General features: G+C 44.6%; 1 long non-coding RNA gene across 1 annotated transcript; it reads left to right on the top strand.

Moving 5' to 3' along the window:
- Window positions 1–1,719: 1,719 nt before the first annotated feature.
- On the top strand, window positions 1,720–7,149 carry LOC102556034 (uncharacterized). The gene is made up of 3 exons (XR_015686318.1): window positions 1,720–2,255; window positions 4,472–4,606; window positions 5,755–7,149. It is a non-coding gene; the product is annotated as an uncharacterized LOC102556034 (long non-coding RNA).
- The last annotated feature ends 14,027 nt before the right edge of the window (window positions 7,150–21,176 follow it).

Genomic DNA, 21,176 nt, shown 5'->3' with positions numbered 1-21,176 from the left:
GATTTGCCCAAAGTTCACTCCCCACAGCATATTCATGTAGAGTCAGAACTAGAACGCAACTTCTTTTACTTTGACTCTGGCAACACACAATTCGAAAGGACGAGAGTTTGTGTTGGTATTGTTCCACAACTGAGGGATTTGATCCATGGACTGACTTTGGTCACCTACACCCACAAACAAAAAACATGTTTTCACAGAACAGGTTGCCAGGAAATTTGCTTAAGATAGGAAACATCAATGCAGGAAACATTTCCTAAACTGATGTTTGGCCACACCATGAAATGTAATTAAAAAGAAAATCGAAGACAACAAATGTGAGTAGCAATAGACAATTACACTTTAAAATAAAACACAGAAAATAATGCACCTAATACTCACCAACCCATTTCATTCAAGGCATTTCAAGAGATGCTTTCAATTCTAAAATAGACTTTTGAAAGGAGTGTCTGTAGTAACTTGACCCACCACAAAGGCTAAATTTCACTAAACGTGAGCAAAAGAATTCAGGCTTGACAGTGACAAATAGGTAGATGGTGTAAATGCCCTCACTTTTACTTATGTCTTTTTATATTTTGGATTCTCTGAGCCAGGGTCTCACTCGGTAACTCAGGCTGACCTTGAAAGCATGGCCCTCTTCCTGCCTTGGCCTCAGAGGTGCTGGGAGCACAGGCTCGGACCACTGTGTCCACCTACACTTTTGAGATGACCAAAAAGAATGTGAAAACCAGTTAGTGATTGGCAAACTGTGTACAGGCGTGCTTTATCTGAACTATTTGTTGGCAGTCTGATGGGTGGCAGACCGCGTCTGATTTGCCCTAGTGTTTTGTAGGGCAACTTTTTTTCCATATGAGAAAACTCCTACAATGCTTGAGGGTTACTTGAGTTCCCAGCAGCTATTTTTGGCATTGTGTGTAGGTGAGGTAAAAACTAAAGGATGTCTGAAAAGTTCATTGGTTTTTGGAAGGCTTAGCTTCCCTTGATGATCAGTAGCCAGCTCCTTTTTCTTTTTTTAAGATTTACTTTATGTATATGAGTACACAGTCACTCTCATCAGACACACCAAAAGAGGGCATCAATCTCAATGTAGATGGTTGTGAGCCACCATGTGGTTGCTGGGGTTTGAACTCAGGACCTCTGGAAGAGCAGCCAGTGCTCTTCACTGCTGAACCATCTCTCCAGTCCATCTCTAACTTTTCTTACAATTAAAAATTGTACAAAATGATGAATTTGATCATGGTATCTTCCCACATGCATGCCATATTCTTCCTTCATATTCATCATCCCATAGCCCCTTTCTTGGCCACCATTATACCCTTCCTCCTCCCAGGTCACCCTCTTCTATATATATTTGGGAGGCCATCAAATGGCTCAGTGCTTTCTGCCAAGCCTGATGACCCATTTGTTCCCCGCAAGAAGAGAACTTTCCTCAAGTTGACCTCCATGCACCCACCCCGTTCACTACACAAACAAATAAATGTATTTTTAAAAATCTAGAATGTCCTAAATATATTCAATCTACATGTCTTTTGAGATACTCAAAATATGAAGGGTTATGTGGTGTGTGTATGTGTGTTTGTGAAGGGGTGTGTGTGTGTGTGTGTGTGTGTTGCAGAAAATGTTTTAGGAGAACTCCTCCACTTACGAAGCATTTCTAGAAGGCAGAAATGCCAAGTGAGAGGTTAAGAACAAGTGATGTCATCGCCCTGAGAGGAGCGTTCCAGAGCAGAACCAGCAGTCTCAGGACAAGTGAGTTTGAACAGGAAGAAGAATTCCCAGGCAAGAGAAGGGGTGACACAAAGGTTGAGAGCAGCAGAGCAGAAGTCTAAGCAGATTTTGTGTATAAGGCACTCCAGTAGACCGGTCTCCAGAAAGAGACGAACACCTAGGTAAGGATTCACCACTGGTCCTGTGGACACGGCCAGCCACCGAAGGGTTCTGATGTGAGAAGTCCACTGGGACTGAGGAAAATATTAACTTGGCTTTTTAAAAAAACAAGTCATGAATTAATAGAGGGAAAATGAAATGAGAGCTAACAGGAGGCAGTGGATGGAGCAACAGAGGCTGGGCCAGGAGTCAAAGGTCAAGTTCAAAGACCCAGATGGAAGGACAGACCTTCACAGAGCCAGAGTTAGGCGGCTGACATTGGGATAACAGGAAGACTGGAGAGAAAACGACCGAAGTTAGGGCTGGGGACATAACTCAGTGCCTGCCACCCGTGAAACACTGGGATCACCTTAGCATCACACACAATTAAGGTAAGGCAAGAACCACAACTTTCTATGAAGGTATTTTTTAAAATAAAGATATCTTACGTATTTTGACATGGAATTGTCCCAAATATCTATTCGTTGCAAGGGAAATAAGGTACATTTAGGGCGTACTATTTATGCTTTCGCTTAAAACTTAAATATGTTTGTATAATGAAATCATTTCTTTCTGAAGAGGACTTCAAAAACTCTTGGCTGTGGCTGCCTCTAGAAGGGCCTTGAGAATTTAAGATGATTTCCTTTATTTTTTTTTAAATAGTGTGTGTGTGTGTGTGTGTGTGTGTGTGTACATGCACACGTGCACGCAGCAGACACACACACACATGCACACACACACACACACCCCTGAAATGTGTACAGGTGCCCTTAGATGCCAAAAGAGGGTGTCAGATTCCCTGGAGCTGGAGTTACAGTGATCTCAGCTGCCTGCTGTGGGTGTTGCAACCTGAACTCAGGTCCCCAGGAAGAGTAGCAAGTGTTCTTACCTGCTGAGTGATCTCTCTGGCCCCATATCTTTATTTTTAGTATTTGGTTTGAGAGGCAAAGTCTCACTGTGAGCCAAGGCTGACATCAAATTGCTCGAATCTATAGTCCCCCTGCCTCAGCTTCCCAAATCCTGGGATTATAAGTGTATAACACGGGGCTGGGGATTTAGCTCAGTGGTAGAGCGCTTACCTAGGAAGCGCAAGGCCCTGGGTTCGGTCCCCAGCTCCGAAAAAAAAGAACCAAAAAATAAATAAATAAATAAATAAATAAGTGTATAACACTGTGACCAGGGTCATGCATCCTCTTGTGTTCTGAATATTCTGCTTCTCACATGTATTGATTTTTTTCCAACAAAATTAAATGTTATTACAAGTGGTAGGGAGAATGGCGGTATGGAACAGGTAAACAATAAGCAAAGGAGGTAGGCCTTGCTGGGGGAAGCTGGTGTTTGTGTTTGCTTGTTTGTCTGAGATAAGGTCTGATGTAGCCCAGGCAGGCCTTAAACTTGTTATGCAGGCAAAGATTTCAGATCCTCCTGCCTCCACCTTTCGGGTACTAGGATGACAGTATGCACCCGCATTGCCTGCTGGGTCTGTTTTATGATAGATGGGAAGCTACGGGAAGTAGCATAGTTTTCAGGGAAGTTTACTGTTCTGACACTCCCCAGCTTTCCCTGAGTCTTTGGGCACTTACATTATCACCCAGCTTACTAAGTCATGTAAACTGGCCAGTGGCCTATGGCTTAGTATAGGAAGGTGACTTGAGTGGTTGTTTCTCATGGGAATCTGAACTTGGAAACCAAGATCCAAGTCATTAGAGTAATGAGGGCAGGAGTGGAATGTATGCTCATATGAGGTATGATTAGGTTTTGGCAAGCCAAGGCTAAGAGGTGGGGTCGGGGTGGGATGCCAAAGAATCTGATGCATAAAGAACCTGTAGCAGGCATGTAGCAGTGTGCAGAGATGTTAGAATGCAGCCCGTGCGGCCACCAGGAGAGTGCTTGGGGCAGCCTGACTTCTGAAAATTGTGGGGATGGGTTTGGTTGGTTTTATACATAAACAAATCCAGCTTTTCTCAGAAACAGAACAGGCAAAGATAGAGAATGTGGGCTGTCAAGTCAGGGAGATTGCTCAAGCACTTTACATGGAGCCAGTCGCTTAACCTCTGCGAGTCTTTTCTCGTGGGAAAGCAGCCTAGTGTCCCCAAGCTGCGTCTCAGCACGCAGTGCTATATATACATCATACTGCACACAGAAAACAAAAACTAGTTCAACCTGGTGATTTCTGCACCGACATTCCTTCCCTCCCGTCTTACCTCTCTTAGCCCCTTTCCATATTTATTAACCACCAACCCTGTAGGGAAATAGGTGAGGAGTTAGAAGGGAGACAAACGGCATTTTAGAAAGTGATGGTACTTTTGTGGTTTCAGCGAGAAGTTTTGAAAAGTTCAGAATCTGGTTTCAGGAGTGTCTTTTTGTTCACACCCACGCTCTCTGTTCATAGGTCATTCGCAGAGCATTTAACCTGTGTCTCTGCATCTGTCCGTGTGAAAGCTAAAGCTTCTAGAGCGTTTAGTGCTTTCGTTTTTAAAACTATTTTAGGAAGTGATTAGGTACCACTAGCCTCAGTGAGGGAAGAAAACCTAAATAAAGCACAGGGAGTGAACATGGTTAACTCGCGTGAAACACCAAACATGAGACTCGTGAACATAACCCACAGATCCTGAGTTTCCAGCTTGTTACACAGACCACTGAGTCCCAACACTTGTGTCCTGGTATAATTTATGTGGAACCAAAGGTGAAGATTCACTCCATTCCTGAGATTCTAATGCTGACCTCTCGTCTCATCCTGTTGGTAAGCCATGTCCCAAATGCCTGCTAGCTGGGAAATTATGGGGGAGTGACTAGCACAGGAGGGAAGTTCTTCTCCCGTGTATTCCTGCTGTTTACTCTTACATTCCTCAGTCCAGCCTCAGCAAAAACAGTTGGTCACCACTTTATTAATTTGTAAAATTTTTGGTTGAAATTGTTTAATCCAATAAAAGGGAAACTGGACTAAAGGAACACACTTTTTAATATCTTGAATTAACAATATTTTACAAAACAAGGGCTTGTAAAAACAAAGAAAAGCAGGACTAGAGAGATGGCTCAGAAGTGGGAAGGCACTGATTGCTCTTCCAGAGGACCCAGGTTCAAATCCCAGCACCCACATGGCAGCTCACAGCTGTCTATAAATGCACGATCTGATACCTTCACACAGACATGCACGCAGGCAGAACATCCATGCAATAAAATGGAAATTTTAAAAAATTAACAGAGAAGCTTGGAAAGGATAAAATTTAGTAATCTATATTCCTGAGGCTTAATATTTTATAGCTTTCAGTTCAAGTACTGTGATCATCATCTTTAAATGTGCATTAAGAAACTGGTGGGAAAGGGGTTTGGGATTTAGCTCAGTGGTAGAGCGCTTGACTAGGAAGCGCAAGGCCCTGGGTTCGGTCCCCAGCTCTGGGAAAAAAAAAAAAAAAAGAAACTGGTGGGAGAGAGGTAGAAGGAAAATGCCTACTGCTGAAGACACCATGCACTTGAGAAACAGGCCCAGAAGGCCCTGAGCTAGAACTGACCTGGATCTCCCCTCCCTTAAGACTAGCTTTCATGGTACCAAAAGGCACCATGCAAACTTCCAAAGGAGGGAGGCAACCTACCCAGCCCTGGATGTTCGTGAACCCCGTCGATGACCAGCATGACATGATAACCCTGAGGGTGCAGTAGTGGCATGTATACCTGGGCAGTAACCAACAGCTCCCTAATTGGAGGGAAACCATGCCGGGTGCAGGGAACCTCGCCAGCCTCTCAGTACTAGTAGAGTTGTGGTTATTGAAGGAGAATCTACAACCTCTGTACTAAACCAGCATGATTACCAACAACGATCTGCACACTTTGTCCCCATTCACACAGGTAAGTAGACTCCATATTCCTCATCGAGGAAACTTCTATTTGCAGCAGACGGAGACAACTACAGAGAACCACGCCAATCCAAATCCACACCCGTGGAGCCCAGTCGCAGCGGGCACAGTAACAAAACACTCCTGCACCTGAGGCTTGGGGAACATTGCAGGAAATTGAGCAGAGAGATGGTGAGATCAGAGGATTGTCAGAAGCGACCCCATAAAGTCTCACCAACATGACTGCCCAGCCCAAACATAAGCTGAACAAGGATGACAGCAAAGGACACACCAAAGTGGGTGGGGCAAAGGCCTCGCTCGACCCTACACAAAGAATTTAGGCAACTAAGGAAAGATGGGGATGGGAAATTTGGGTTTCTGAAGGGAAGAGCACACCAATTGGTTGTACAGGGCCAACGGGTCAGCTCTGAAAGCATACATACAGTAACATGGACTGAGCAGGATATATTTAGGTAGTAAGATCCACCCTGCCTACTCTGTTCTACCTAATGTTTCCTGTGCCATTTAACATTCAAAGAAAAACGAACATTTTACATATAGCTTCAAAGTAAATGTACCACCTGAACATCTGATTGGTGATTTTGTTTAAAACAGGGTGACGATTAGTTTCAGTACACAGAAAAGATAACTATTAAGAGCTATGTGATGGTTTGTACATGCTTGGTCCAGGGAGTGGCACTATTAGGAGGTGTGTCCTTGTTGGAGTAGGTGTCTCACTGTGAACATGGGTTTCAAGGCCCTCATCCTAGCTGCCTGGAAATGAGTATTCTGCCAGCACCCTTCAGATGAAGATATAGAACTCTCAGCTCCTCCTGTACCATGCCTGCCTGGATGCTGCCATGATGGTAATAGACCGAACCTCTGAAGCTGTAATTCAGCCCCAATTAAATGTTGTCCTTTATGAGACTTTCATTGGTCATGGTGTCTGTGCACAGTAGTAAAACCCTAACTAAGGCAGGCTAGGAGGTATTGAACCATATAAGATACATCTACCATATTGATTTGGCTTGGGACAAACTCATCAGTAATTCCCCAAGCAAGCAAAACTGTGTCCCATCCAGTGATTACATACTTTCTATTAAAAATAAATTGTGATTTCCCCCTACGCGAGGCATTTATAATAGGTACAGTGAAATAAATAGGGAATGATGGCCACTAGGGGCCAGAAGAAGAGAAACTAGAGTGTGACTCAATGGGCGTAGAGCTGTAGACATCCAAGGTGGAACACTGCCGAACCAGACATTTAAAACGGCTCTGGGGATGAATTTCATTTTACATAGAGAGCGTATGTTGTTGGGGATTGCAGAAAGTATAGAGATGGACAATGGTGGTGGTTGCATAGTTAAATGAATATCTTTAATGTCACTGAACATTAAAAATAGTTACAAAAAAGATAAATCTTATATTAAATATGTTTTACCGCCATAAAAAACTATACGTCTGACTATATTCTTATCACATCTACCATTCTGATGATCATCTCAGTTATTTAACCTCAAGTTCGACATAAATAATTAGTGTTATTAGAGAGAGCTACATAAGTCAAAGTAAACTCTAAGTAGCTAGCCCTGGCTATCCTGGAACTCACTCTGTAGACCAGGATAGCCCCAAACTCATAGAGATCCACATGTCTCTGCCTCCAGAGAGCTGCAATTAGAGGCATGCACCCCCACCATCTCTCCTACAAAGATTCTTCAGTGCTCATAGAATTTTACAAGCCACCTCAGGTTCAGATCGCTCCTCAAGGTTACATAATCAGTATCAACTGCTAGGGACAGTGGGCTGTCCAAGCTGCAGAGCTGCCAGCAAGTCCTACGGGAGTGCGGAATTTGGTGAGTTGTGAATCTACACCTATTTGGGGGCTGGAGGCGGGGGCTTTTCCATAAGGTGTTGCCTTTGAGTTGCTCTTACATAGTCTTGTAGTGAGCCCCACACTCATGCACCTGTAAGTAACCCCAATAAACGTATTGTTTCACACACTAGAGAATTGCTTCATTGGTCTGTCCTTTGTGCCCTTTCTATGGAGAGTGGATGAACAGACATTTGTTCACTGCTCCCAGGAAAGGTTACACAATACATGCCTTCCTGAAAACTTTCCCCCTTGAGCTAAAAAAAAAAAAAAAAAAAAAAAAAAAAGGAAGAAGAAGAAAAAGAAGTTAAATTGATGGATAATTATAATTAATTGGTTTAATGTGTACATGTTGTGTGTCGTGTAAGCACGTGAGTATACATATGTATGTCTAGATGGCCTTTTTCTATTGCTCTCTATTTCCTCGAGACAGCATCTCTCACAGAACTAGCCTGTGCTATCTCAGAATCTTCCTGTCTCTAACCCCCCCCCCCACTCCTAGTGCTGCCAGCGCCATGTAAGGGTGAAATATTCAAACTCAGATTCTCACACCTACATACAATAGATAAGAGCTTGAACCCACTGCGACATCTCCCTAGCCTTAAGTTAACCATTTTAAGTGAATGGTTGAGTGGTGTTTGGTCTATTTCACAGTATTTGCATGATACTGCCCCAAAGGAAATTACATTTCCACTAAGTATTTGCTCCCTACTTACTCCTTGTCCAAACTCTCGACAGCTACTGATCTGCGTTCCAATGAAGCAATCTGTGAGTTACTTAGACTGCATTTTGTATAGCAGAGTCACATGCCAAATGAACCCCCTTGTGGCTTCTTTCGCTTAGCACGCTGCTTTCTTCTTAACCATTTTCTTAAATGCAGAATGTCGTTGTTTTTTCTCTGTATCTATGACCTCGTATTGAGTAGAGCGTTGTCGTTATTATCATTATTTCATCATTAATGCAAAAGTGCAGGCCTGTAATCGTAGTACTGGGGATGCTGAGGCAGAAAGATGTTATAGGTTCAAGGCCAGTCTGAGCCGCAAAGCAAGATTCCATCTCACGAAAAGTAAAAGTTTTGAAACATAAAGTTTACCACCCTGTTTCATTCACACTGTTCTGAGGCAAATCTCTAGGCATTTTTCATCCTGCAAAGCTGTAGTCCTGTGTCAGCTCTTACATCAGCATCTATCAGTTACTGGGAAGGTAGATGTGCACACATGTATGTGCACTTGTGTGGTTATAATCTCAAGATAGGAAGAATACAAAATGCTTGCTATAGAAAGGGACGGCAGCTGTTAACTAGAGAAGGTTTGCCCTGCAGTCTTGCTCAACTTCTCCCTCCCCTAGAGTACAGCTCCATTGAATTCAGTCAACTCCTTCTTCAATTCCTTTTCTCCTTTCTGCTTGCTTCCACTGGCACTCTGGCCCTTGGCCTCCCTGTTGTCCCATGAAACTACTGCACTTGCCAGCATCTGACCTCAGTCTACACTGGCTGGTTATTTCTTCTCCGGGGTACTTCTCCACCAGGTATCCACATGGTTCATTCTCTGGATTCGTTTTAAAATTCTCGGTGTGCGCACGTGTATGTGAATTTAGTTTTTGACTCTTACATTACTGCGGTTTTCAAGAAGGCACATTACCTGGAATAGTTCCATTTACTCTCCTTCCTGCAGTAAAAATTGATTGACTCATAACTGGCTCTTTAAAGGTCCTTTTGTATTCCTTTCCTCATTAAGGGGATTGACAGCTATAAGCTAGTCTTATTTATAAGCCATACCCGTCAGCCATACTGATGAGTGTCCTATTTATGGCATAATTAGCTGACTCATAAATTACTTATCAATCATTTGCCTCTAGGTGTTAGGTAATAGATGGTGTCATTCCTAAGAATAAAAATGGGAAACACTGCTAATACACATTGGCTTGACACATTGCTTATCCTTGCATATTCACAGAGTGTGATGGTTTGTATATGCTTGGCCCAGGGAGTGGCACTGTTGGGAGGTGTGGTCTTGTTTGAGTGGGTGTGGCCTTGTTTGAGTGGGTGTGGCCTTTCGGGGTCCTAGTTGCCTGGGAATCAGTCTTCCAGTAGCGGCCTTTAGAAGAAGAGTTGAACCCTCAGTTCCTCCTGCACCGTGCCTGTCTGGAGCCATGCTCCTGCCTTTATGATGATGGACTGACCCTGTGAACCTGTAAGCCAGCCCCAACTAAATGCTGTCCTTATAGGAGTTGCCTTGGTCATGGTGCCTGTTCACAGTAGTAAAACCCTGACTAAGACACAGAATAAAAACAGATTAGTGAGGGGCTGGGGATTTAGCTCAGTGGTAGAGCACTTACCTAGGAAGCACAAGGCCCTGGGTTCGGTCCCCAGCTCCGAAAAAAAAAAAAGAACCAAAAAAAAAAAAAAAACAGATTAGTGGCATAAATGGGATTCTAGGAAGTTGATCAGCATAAAAAAGTGAACTACTTGTGAGTGATCATTTGAAGTAATCATTTACTCATCTAGACAATATCGATTAAGTGGTTATATGTATCATGCACAGTCAACAACTGGAAAGGACAAACAAGGCATAACTCTTGCCTTTAAAGAATCTGTAATTTAATGGAAGTGCATCAAGTAGATAACTCAGTACAATAAAATGTGAGAATGTCCAGAAGGCCCGTCTGTGGGGCTGCAGAGCACTGAGATGAGGATGTAAAAGGCCTGCAGACTGTGGGAATGAGAGGGAAGCAAAACTCAAACAAAGAGCTTCCCATGAGACAGACTGGGCAAACAGCTCGGTCCTGGAAGTGAGCTTGATCTGCAGAACCCACGTCTGCATTTTGTTTGTTTGTTTGTTGTTTAAACCTGGGCGTGGTCATGGTGATGCCCATTTCTAATCCCTGCACTGGGAAGACAGAGGGAGCCAAATCTTGGGCTCTGTCTAGTCAGCCTCACCAGCTGTATAGTAGGTAAACTCTAAGCCAATGAGAGATCCTGTTTCCAAACCCAATGAGGATTCAAGGCATAAAGATCCAGATGTTTCAAATGATCTATCTGGTTAGCAGAGCTGGTTGGCAGCCATAGAGCACCTCGGGAGTATAAGACCATAATGGTGTGTAGGAGTCAGTGAATGCTGTGGCATTTTGTAGTTATCTTGGCTTTCTTCCTTGGCTTCCTCTGGTAACGGCCTGTGATGGTGAGTGTTGATGGTCTGCTTGACATCGACATTTAGGATGTAGATCATCTGTAGACAAACCTCTGTCCATGTCTGTAAGGGAGTTTCCTGGGCTGGCTTAACTGAGGTTCGAAGACTCCTCCTAACTGTAGAAGTACCCTGCCACAGCTGCCAGACTGAATGAGAGGGAGACATTGAACTGAGCACCAGAACTCATCTCTTGAATGTGGACGCAATGGGACCAGCTCTTGCGGCCTGACTGCCTGCTACTCCCTAGATTGCTTTTGCCAAGTGCTTAGTCACAGTGACGAGAAAGGGAACTAGTTCAGCCAGTGAATACCTCTAGATAAGATAGCATCATCAAGGTGGGGTGTGGTGGAGCACACCTTTAAGTCCAGCATTCCCGGGCTGAGGCAGGAAGATCTCTGTAAATTCCAAGTCAGGACTGACCTAGTTCACTTGGCGAGTGTCAAGCTAGCCAGGTATGCCGAGTAGGACCTCACCCGGGTTATCAGCGATGGGTTACACCGATGGAGCTGGGACAGCAGGGCTCTGTGAGGGCGGAGATTCTGATCTGAGAACAAGTAAGAGAAGAGGAGACAGCTGAGAAGTGTTAGAATCCAGTGCACCTGCCGACCACTTGATGATGGAGTTATGGGGAGAGGAAACAGTTGCGACACCCACCAGTCACAGCGCCCTGGGGCCTGCAAGAATGAATGAGAGGAGCCTCTGTGTCCCTGGTGGCCACTGTGACTCATCTGAGCCTCACAGGGACCCGCACTGCTCCTTCTTAGCCAGTTCTACGCAGGCAGGGAAATGTGACCTCGCCTTCTGATTATCATTATTTTTTACAACTTAAAATAATGTACTTTTAAATTTTATTCTCTCATAGTGCATCCCCACCGCAGCCTCCTCCAGCTTCCCTTTATGCCCCGTCTCCACCCTCCACACCCAGTCCTCTTCTGTTTCCCTTCAGAAAAGGGCAGGCCTCACACGGATATGAACCCAACATGGCAAGTTGCAATGAGACTAGGCACTTCCCCTCCTGTTCATTACCCTCTGCTTTTTAAAGACAAGATTAAATAATGTATTTCATGGGAAATCTCCCAAATCTTAAGTGATGTCCTAAAGGTTCTAAAGTGCTGGCTGGAAGTACGTAGGAAGTAGGCAAGAGTGGTATAGATGATGATGATGATGATAATAATAATAATAATAACATGTACAGCAAGTGTGGCAGCCTCTGGACTCATTCCTCTATTCTACCATCAGTTATTAGAAGCAGGATACTCAACCAAAGAGTATAGCGTGTCCTAAATCATCACATTTCTCAAACATGTGCTTTTTATTGATTATACCTCAATAAAGCTGAATTAAAGGCAAATCAAACCCTGAGGTTGAAGTGAGGAGAACAGGGAGACTGCACTCGAGAGCACGGCTGTTCTCCCAGAGGTTGGGGTTTGATTCCCAGCACCCACATGGCCATTCACAACTGTGTGTAACTCCAGTTCTGGGGATCTGGTGTCCTCCTCTGGCCCCTCTGGCACTTTACAACGCGGTTTACAGCCACACGTTCAGGCAAAATGCCCACATACATGAAGGTAAATAAATAAGTAAGCAAAATTGTTAAGAAATGAACTTTGGGTCGATCCAATACTGTAGAAACGGAGGGTAGCAAGCTGCCCGGAAGGTGGCTTTGTGAAGGACTGACAGGTGTAAACGTGTCAAATCAACGGGAGGCCACACAAGCGAAGTTCCTGCATGGTAAGTATTCTGCAATGAAAAAAATAAAGATTTGGAAGAGCACTAAGTAATAGACATGACTGCTAGTGGTTCTGAGTGAGATGAGAAGAGAGGCAAGAACTGGATGTTAGGAAGACCCTCTGGAACTAGCTATGTAGACCAGTCTGGCCTTGCACTCATAGAGATCCACCTGCCTCTGCCTCCCAAGTGCTGGGAGTAAAGATGTGCATCACCTTGGCTCTGGGCAAGGAGACATTTTTAAAGTTTTCGTACCTAAAAAACCTTAAGTAACAGTAAACAGAGATGAGGGGGGAGGGAGAGGGGGGAGAGGGAGGGGGAGGGAGAAAGGGGGAGAGGGAGGGATGAGAATGAATGAATATGACATGGATGAAATCACTGATTGGCCAGTTGCTGTAAGTGGTAGACATAGGCAAAGCTTCATTAACGATGACCGAGAATATAATGCCAGTGGAGACCTCCTTGATTCTATTTCGTTTTAGCAAACTTTTATATTGTCTGTAGAATATTACTGAGAAATTACCCTGTGTCTCATCCAGGCAGTTAGCAGGAAGAATTTCCTGCCCTACCATATAATGAACTCCTCATAGAATCTTAAGCATTTGAAGTACAAAGAAAGCCTTGGGCTTGAATATAGTATTGGATGTCAAACCTAGTTACAAATTAGAATCGTGTGTGTGTGTGTGTGTGTGTGTGTGTGTGTGTGTGTTACTAGGGATTGATCTCAAGGCCTTGCTTGCACTTGTGAGGCAAGAACTCTGCTATTGAACTATGTCTCCCTTTCAATCTACGAGTCTTTCAAACACACCATACCACAGCCCTGATCTGAATCAGTAAAACCTGAGGGGCTCATCTAGTTGTGTTGTCTACATTTCCAAGGTTAGAAATGTCTGGCCTGCTGACACTGGAGTTGCTTGGAAAAATTAGCAGTTAGTCCCTTCTTCAGGGCAGCCCACTATGTGCACTTAAGCCTTCCTGTCTCTCCCAATAAGGTTCTAGTATCTTCCACTTTGTCAAATTGTCACATTTTCTGTCTCATTCAGAAATAGTAGGCAGACCTATAGCCTACTGATAGAATTTCTGTCCTCATCATATGTGGGCATGGAACATCCAGGACAGTCTCAGATTTTTCCTTCCTTGTAGGAGGAACGGCAGGGCCAGGGCCGCCTCTATGTAAATACTGGGGGCCATGCAGCTGCAAAAGCATCTCCTGCAAGAGGACCTAACTGAGGACTGCCTGGGAGAGCAAGGATTGCTGGTGCAAATAATACCAGCCAATCAGGAACTGCTGTTTAGAATAAATACTTTCTTGGAACCAATGGGGGCGTGGGTGGAGGGTATTAAAGGAGCTTGTGGCAGTGCTCAGATGAGCTTGCTGCAGCCGTTCTCACCTGCTCCCAGTGTCTGTGTCGTTGACTTTGTGCCAACTCACCCTCCACCCCCAAGAGCAGGTAGGGATGGGTGGAGAGCTGTCCAGGGCACGGGCAACACTTCCCAATCTTCATGCCCCTGCATCGTCTTCTTCTCCTTCATTCTAAGGTTGGTCTTGGTGACACAGAATTCAAGAGAAATCAGAGTGTGTTACTTCTAAGACCGGATCAAAAGATGACAGTCGCTTCTGACCTTCACTCTTGGATGCCACATTCACCGAAGCTGGCTGTCAGGCATAATGAGAGCCAAACAAGTCTATGCAGACATGAAGAAGTGGAGCCTCCCATCAGCCAGCACACTGCACGGGAGTGCGCCACTGGCGGGGATCCTCTAGCCCCATCCAGGAGCTACTTACCGTTCAGGAGCCAGAGCGACAGATGACCATTCGTTTTTGTAACCTCCTGAGTTCTAGAGCAGTAATCTACTAACTTAATAATGCCAGCAGTAGAGGGAGGCCCTCAAATTGAAAGCTTTCCCCCCACAAACTCTAAACTAATTCATTTAGACGGCTTGTATCTTGCTCCTGTCTCTGCCCCAGAAAGGAAAGCTGAGCTCCTTGCCTGAAACCACAGAGCCATTAAAGACTTCCATCCTTTGTTGGCAGACTTGGGTAGTTTGTGTCTGGCTTGAGGAAACCATTCTCTGTGTTTATATGCCTCTGAAACATTGTATTTCGGTCTTTGTAATACATTAGAAAATTTGAAGATCAGCTTTTTAAAAGTAGTATAATTACTCCTAAGACAATGAACACAGGTGTAGCTCCTGTGGTGCTACATGGTGGTGTAGAAGGAAGGACAATTACACTGTTCTATTAGAATTATCAGTGTATGGTAAGTGTTTACTACGGGTCACTGAACATAAAAGTTACTTTGTTTCATTTGAATTCCCTTAAGAAAAGGTTGCTCTGAATGAAAACACTACATTCCTCAGTCTCTGTTAAATCGTGTCAAACTCTGTCTACCATCTACCCAGGTGTAAATGGGAACTATCTAAAAGACAAGAAGCAGGAAGGTCCGTTCCTTTTCAAACTGTAAAAGTCTCTGCCTGGCAACCTGTCAAGGACCTAGCACACCTCAAAACAGAGTATAAAATACAGAGTGATTTTAAGTAGAAAAACCATGTGATAACAATCTCTTTTATCCCATATATTAACGTAGTGAAAACCTTTTATAATTGGGTAGTGTCTTAGTTAGGGTTTTACTGCTGTGAACAGATACCATGACCACGGCAGTTCTTATAAGGACAACATTTAATTGGGGCTGGCTTACAGGTTCAGAGGTTCAGTCTATTATCATCAAGGTGGGAGCATGGCAGAGTCCAGGCAGACATGGTGCAGGAGGAGCTGAGTTCTACATCTTCATCTGAAGGGTGCTAGCAGAATACTGGCCTCCAGGTAGCTTTGGTGAGGGTATTAAAGCCCATGCCCACAGTGACACACCTACTCCAACAAGGACACACCTCCAAATAGTGCCACTCCCTGGGCCAAGCATATACAAACCATCACAGGTATGATAATGCATTCCCATTAATCCCAGCAATGGGGAGGCACAGGCAGGCAGATTATTCTGAGTTTGAGGCCTGTTGTGGAGCTCTGGGAATGGGCCCAGGTCCCACCCTCCTTCCCTTGAATCCATGGATGAAAGACACACCCACAGTTGTTCGTTTTTCAACTTGCCCTCTTGGCACCATTGCTAGACATTATTAAACCCCCGCTACTAGCATGCCCTTACCTTATCAGTACTCAGCTCCTCACCTCCCGCCTGCCCTAAACTTTAGTGCCCATGATACATCTAGTCCCTGCTAAATATCCCTGACCACCCTCCTGTAGGAGCGGCCACAGACCACTGCATCTCCCAAGACCTCACAGGGCTGCCTCACTTTTCTCCCTCCAAACCACTGTGAATTCTTCTCTCCTCCAGGGACCTCCAAGTCCTGCCTACTCCTTCCACCCAGCAATTGGCCCACGGCTTCTTTACTGACAGATCAAGAACCAATTAGGGAATCAGATAGCATCAGAAACACCCCTACAGAGGCAGGCCAAATTTTAGGCATAAAATGTGTTATGTAGGATTAAATAGACAGACCCTGACTCAAAAAATTATTTTTAAAATTTTTCCACATTTATTTATTTGCCAGGGCAGGGGGTATGTGCTAGCATGTGTCTGACAAGGTCAGAGCACAGCTTTTGCAGTCTCTCCTCGGCTCCCGCCAAGTGGATTGAATTCAAGTCATCAGGCTTGGTGGCAAGCATCTTTAACATGCTGATCCACCTCACCACACAGCTTGTTTGTGTGTCTGCGTGTGTGTGTGTGTGTGCTTGCACTCACGTGTTTGCAGCCCAGAGGTTGATTTCATACGTCTTCCTCTAACACTCCTAGTTCTGAGAAAGGACCTTTCTTGCTAAATCCCCACAGAGCTTGTCATTTTGCCTAGAATGGCTGGGGGCTGACTCCAGAGATCTTCCTGCCCCTGCCCAACTGAACACTCAAATTACACCACACTTGCTTTTTTATGTGGGTGCTGAGGACCTGACCTCAGATCCTCATGCTTGTAATGTGCCCAAGTCACCTCCTTATCTCCTGCGTTATAGTTCTTAAAAGGTTCTCTAAACTTGCCCCACCCCTGTACTGGGTCCTGTTGTATAGACAAAAATGGCCTCAAACTAGTTATGTAGCCCAGATAGGTTTTGAACCCTGGATTACTCTATTTCTAAATCTGGTTTTATTCTGGAAATAATTAGGCAAATCTTTCACAAAACTTATGGCCTATACCCCCCCCATGAGTAAAATGCCACATAAATTATAAAGATGGATATGCACGGTGCACAATTTCTTCCAGAAATTTAGTTCTTTCGGTTTTGTTTTTGTTTGTTTGTTTCAAGACAGGTGTGTGTTGGGTATGCCTGGCTGTTCTGGAACTTACTTTGTAGATCAGGCTAACCTCACACTCACAGAGATTTGCCTGAGCACACTGTGATGAAAGAAAGGTGTGCACCTCCGAAAAAAAGAACCAAAAAAAAAAAAAAAAAAAAAAAAGAAAGGTGTGCACCACCACCACCTGGCAGCAACTTAATTCTTAGTAGAAGAAATAAAGCCCATTCATAAAAAATATAATGGGCTAAATTACTATATAGTTTGTTTTTCATAGAGGTCAGAATAGTACTTGTTGATAAAGTGAACTTAAGGGATTTATAACTGTGTTGGCTAGTTTTGTCAACTTGACACAAACCCACACTATATCTGGTGTGATGGTATATACATGCTTGGCCCAGGAGTGGCACTATTTGGAGGTGTGTCCTTGGAGTTGGTGTGTCACTGTGGGTGTGGGCTTTAATACCCTAGTCCTACTGCCTGGAAGCTGTATTCTGCCAGCGGCCTTCAGATGAAGATGTAGAACTCTCAGCTCCTCATGTACCATGCCTGTCTGGATGCTGCCATGTTCCCACCTTGATGATAATGGATTGAACCTCTGAACCTGTAAGACAGACCCAATTAAATGTTCTTTATAAGACTTGCATTGGTCATGGTATCTGTTTACAGCAGTAAAACCCTAACCGTGACAGCTGGGAAGAGAGAACCTCAGTTGAGGAATTGATTTCATCAGATTTTCCTGTAGGCAGCCTGCAGGGGCGTTTTCTTGGTGAGTGAGTGATATGGGAGGACCCAGCCCACTGTGAGTAGTGCCACACCTGGGCAGGTGATCCTGGGTGATATACGAAAGCCAGTTCTGCTGGCTTAAGGATACATGCCTCTAATCCCAGCATTAGAGAAGCAGAAGCTGGTGGATCTTTGTGAGTTCAAAACAAGCCTGGTCTTCAAATCAAGTTCCAGGCCAGTCAGAGCCATACTATGAGACTGTATCTCAAAGCACAGCAAAGCAAAACAAAACAAAAGTAAGATGAGAGATTCCCAGAGAGGATCCATACAGGCCGGTCCCTCCGTGGCCTTTGCTTCAGTTTCTGCACATAGGTTCCTACCCTGAGCTCCTACCCAGCCTCCCTCAGTGATGGTCCGTTGTGGTGGTTATCACAACAATAGAAAAAAAACTGGAATAACAGCCTTCGTGTAAGAGCCCGAACGGCTTAGATTTTGCCAGTATAGTGCCAAATAGTCCTTAAAGCCATAAATTATGCTTTGAAGTTATAAATATTGTTTTTTCAGCATTACAATTTTTTAACATAGTTTCACAGAAACTATGCAAAGCCAAAAAGCAAGCAAAAATAGAAATATGCTTTAGTATTATAAAGTAAATATTTTGATTAATAATGGTTATTTGAACCAATCTTGCTAAAGATAACATGTAAAGACATAATTTAAAAGCTTTGGGAAAACCGGGACCCAGATGAGTTAGCACGGAAACCATTTGCTAAAGACACGTGCTGACCTCTAGCAAATTCCAGCAAGGGTCATTGAGGAAAGTCACCTCTGCCTGAGCTCACCGTATGTATGCTTAGTGGGGATTGTATTCTATCGTCACAGAAGGGAAAGCATCTGATTGGCTGGTCATCTCCCCCGCCCCCCTCCCGAGCTAGAAGGCAAAGAAAGCACAGAAGCTTTTACAGGTCACTATCTGCAACAAACGTGTGCTACGAGGCAAGCCTGAGCTTGGAGAATACAAAAGCCCTGGAACTAGCGGGCGCTCACAGAAGCCCAGTTGTAGGCACAATCCCTTTCTGAAAAAGCCAGTCATCCCACGTGAGAACACCAGAGGCTCCGCAACGGCAGGCGGGTCTTTTACAAAATAGAAATCGTTTGTTTGGATTAAAACCAAATTCAAAGATCACGTTGCAGAGTAAGACGTCCTGTGTAGGGTCCAAAACAACGAGAGCTAACGAAATGAGTGTTGATGGCCCAAGCTGTACACTACTGACTCTGAAGTCCTGAGTAAGACAAAGGAGAGGGGCTGGTTCTTCCTGGGAGGTGAGGGAACTGTTTGCGCCAGTCTTGCAGAAGAGACAGTATCTTACCTCTGAAGAAGAGGTGGAAGTCTACAAATATATACCTAGGTTTAAAGCGACAATGGGTGGATGGATTTATAGATCCCACTTCCCTTGCATTTGATGTAGTTAAGGTTACTGTTTTCCCAGAAGACAGGAGTTCAGTTCCCAGCACCAGCACCGTGTGGCTCACAATGTGAACCTGTAACTTCACTTCTAGAGGATCCAACTTCCTCTTCTGCCTACAGGCACCTGCACACAGGACATGTCCATCCCCCCCAACCAATCCCCCTCCTTGTAATGGCTGGTTTTGTGTGTCAACTTGACTCAAGGTAGAGTCATCAAAGAACGAACCTCAATTGAGGAAATGCCTCCATGAGATCCAAGTATTAGTGATCAGTGGGGGAGGGCCCAGCCCACTATAGGTGGTAGCATCCCTGGGTTCTATAAGAAAGCCATGTGAAGCCAGCCAGTAAGCAGCACCCTCCATAGCCTCTTCCTGCCGTCAGGTTCCAGCCCTGCTTGAGTTCCTGTGCTGACTTCCTCCAGTCGGACTATGATCTGGAAGTGTAAGCTGAATAAACCCTTTCCTTCCCGACCTGCTTATTGGTCAGGTGTTTTCATCACAGCAATAGAAACACAAACTAAGCCCCGCCCCCGTACAATTAAAAATAAACCTTTAGAGAACGTTTACAAAGTGACGAAGCTTTCTAAGAGAGTTCTTGCTTAGCCTGCACGAGGCTGTGGGTTCAATCTCAGTAAGATATTAAGTGATAGATACATAAAAATAGGTGGATGGCACTGGTGTCAAGATTTTCCTGTTGAGAATTTATTTTCGATGCCTTAGGCCAGCCTTTCATATTTCTACTTATTTATAGGTAAGTTTATTTGATTTAAGAAATGACAAGAAACATTACTGGGCTCGTTACTTACGCAACAACAAGTCATGGTGATAAATAGTACCCCAAGTCTCTTCCCTCTTCCCCTCCCTCCTCCCTTTCCCTCTCCTCCCCTCTCTCGGGCCCTCATGTGGCCTAGGCTGGCCTCAAACTTGCTTTGTAAGAGAGGATGACTGAATTCCTAATCCTCCTGCCTCCACCCTTCCGAGTACCAGGACTACAGGTGTGTGTGTCCTTATGCCTGGCTTTTGGTTTGTTTCTTGAAAAAAACAATTAGTATGGAAAGGGTTATGGGGCCCGATGGATTTCTTTCTTTCTTTTTTTTTTTTTTGGTTCTTTTTTTTCGGAGCTGGGGATCGAACCCAGGGTCTTGCGCTTCCTAGGCAAGCGCTCTACCACTGAGCTAAATCCCCAACCCCGGATTTATTTCTTGATTTGCGATTTTTGCAGCCCGAGATAGGGCAGGAGCGATGAAATCCCGGCAGGAGTGGTGGCCGACTAGGGAGAGAACATTGCTCTTTCATAGGATGGTCTGCCACCAAGTGTCACGTGAGGAGGCTGGTTCTACAGCTCCATAACAGTAGCTGACATTATTTATCCTTTACGTTAATGTATGTTATTTCATTCAGCCAAACAGCCCAGTGACTAAGTTCGCATTCATCTTAATTTTGTGGACATCGGAGTCACGCAGTATGTTAGTGGAACAGCTAAAAATTGAATACGGGCTTTTAAGTCGGAGAATCTGAAGTTGCTTTCTCTGACTCCTCCTCCTCTGTGTTTCTGGCCCCTGCTCGTTCTGCTTGGAACCAAACCCAAGGCATTTGTCTTTCTAGGCAATTGTTTTCCCGCCGAGCTACATCTACAGCACGCAGCTTTGCCAGGGAGACCCTCCCTCTGTGTTTCAGACCGACTTGGACTTGAGATCCTCTTCCCCGTCCTGAGTCATACACGATCATCCTTGGTTTAGACTCCGAGCCTTAGAGATAGACTTGTTATCCTAAAGTCCTGTGTACCGTGTTGCAGGCTATGTGTATGTGAGTGCAATCGCCTGTGGAGACCAGACTCGAGCGTCAGACTCGTTGGAACTGGAGATACAGGAGGCTGGGAATAACCAAACTTAGGAGCTCCGCGGGAATAGTTCATGTGCTTTTAATGGCTGAGTCTCCTCCTCAGCTCAATGATCTGAATTCCTAACTGTAATTCTATGATGCCTCTAATAATAACGGCCACAACAATATGCCAAAGTATGCTAAAAACAAACATGCACTATAAGTATGACATTAAAAAATGTTTTTAGCCAATTCATGCTACACGCCCGTGGCTGTACTCTGTATGTGCAGGGCTAGGCAAAAATCCAGAGCCTTGCAAAAGCTAGGCAAGTGCTCTCCTACTGGCATCAACTCCAGGCCTCATCTGAGTGTTAGACCC

Source organism: Rattus norvegicus, chromosome 4 (assembly GCF_021556685.1).
Source record: "Rattus norvegicus strain SHRSP/BbbUtx chromosome 4, alternate assembly SHRSP_T2T, whole genome shotgun sequence".
In the NCBI taxonomy this organism is placed as follows: domain Eukaryota; kingdom Metazoa; phylum Chordata; class Mammalia; order Rodentia; family Muridae; genus Rattus; species Rattus norvegicus.
Note: the sequence above shows the minus strand (reverse complement) of the source record. Positions and strands in the feature narration are given on the sequence as shown.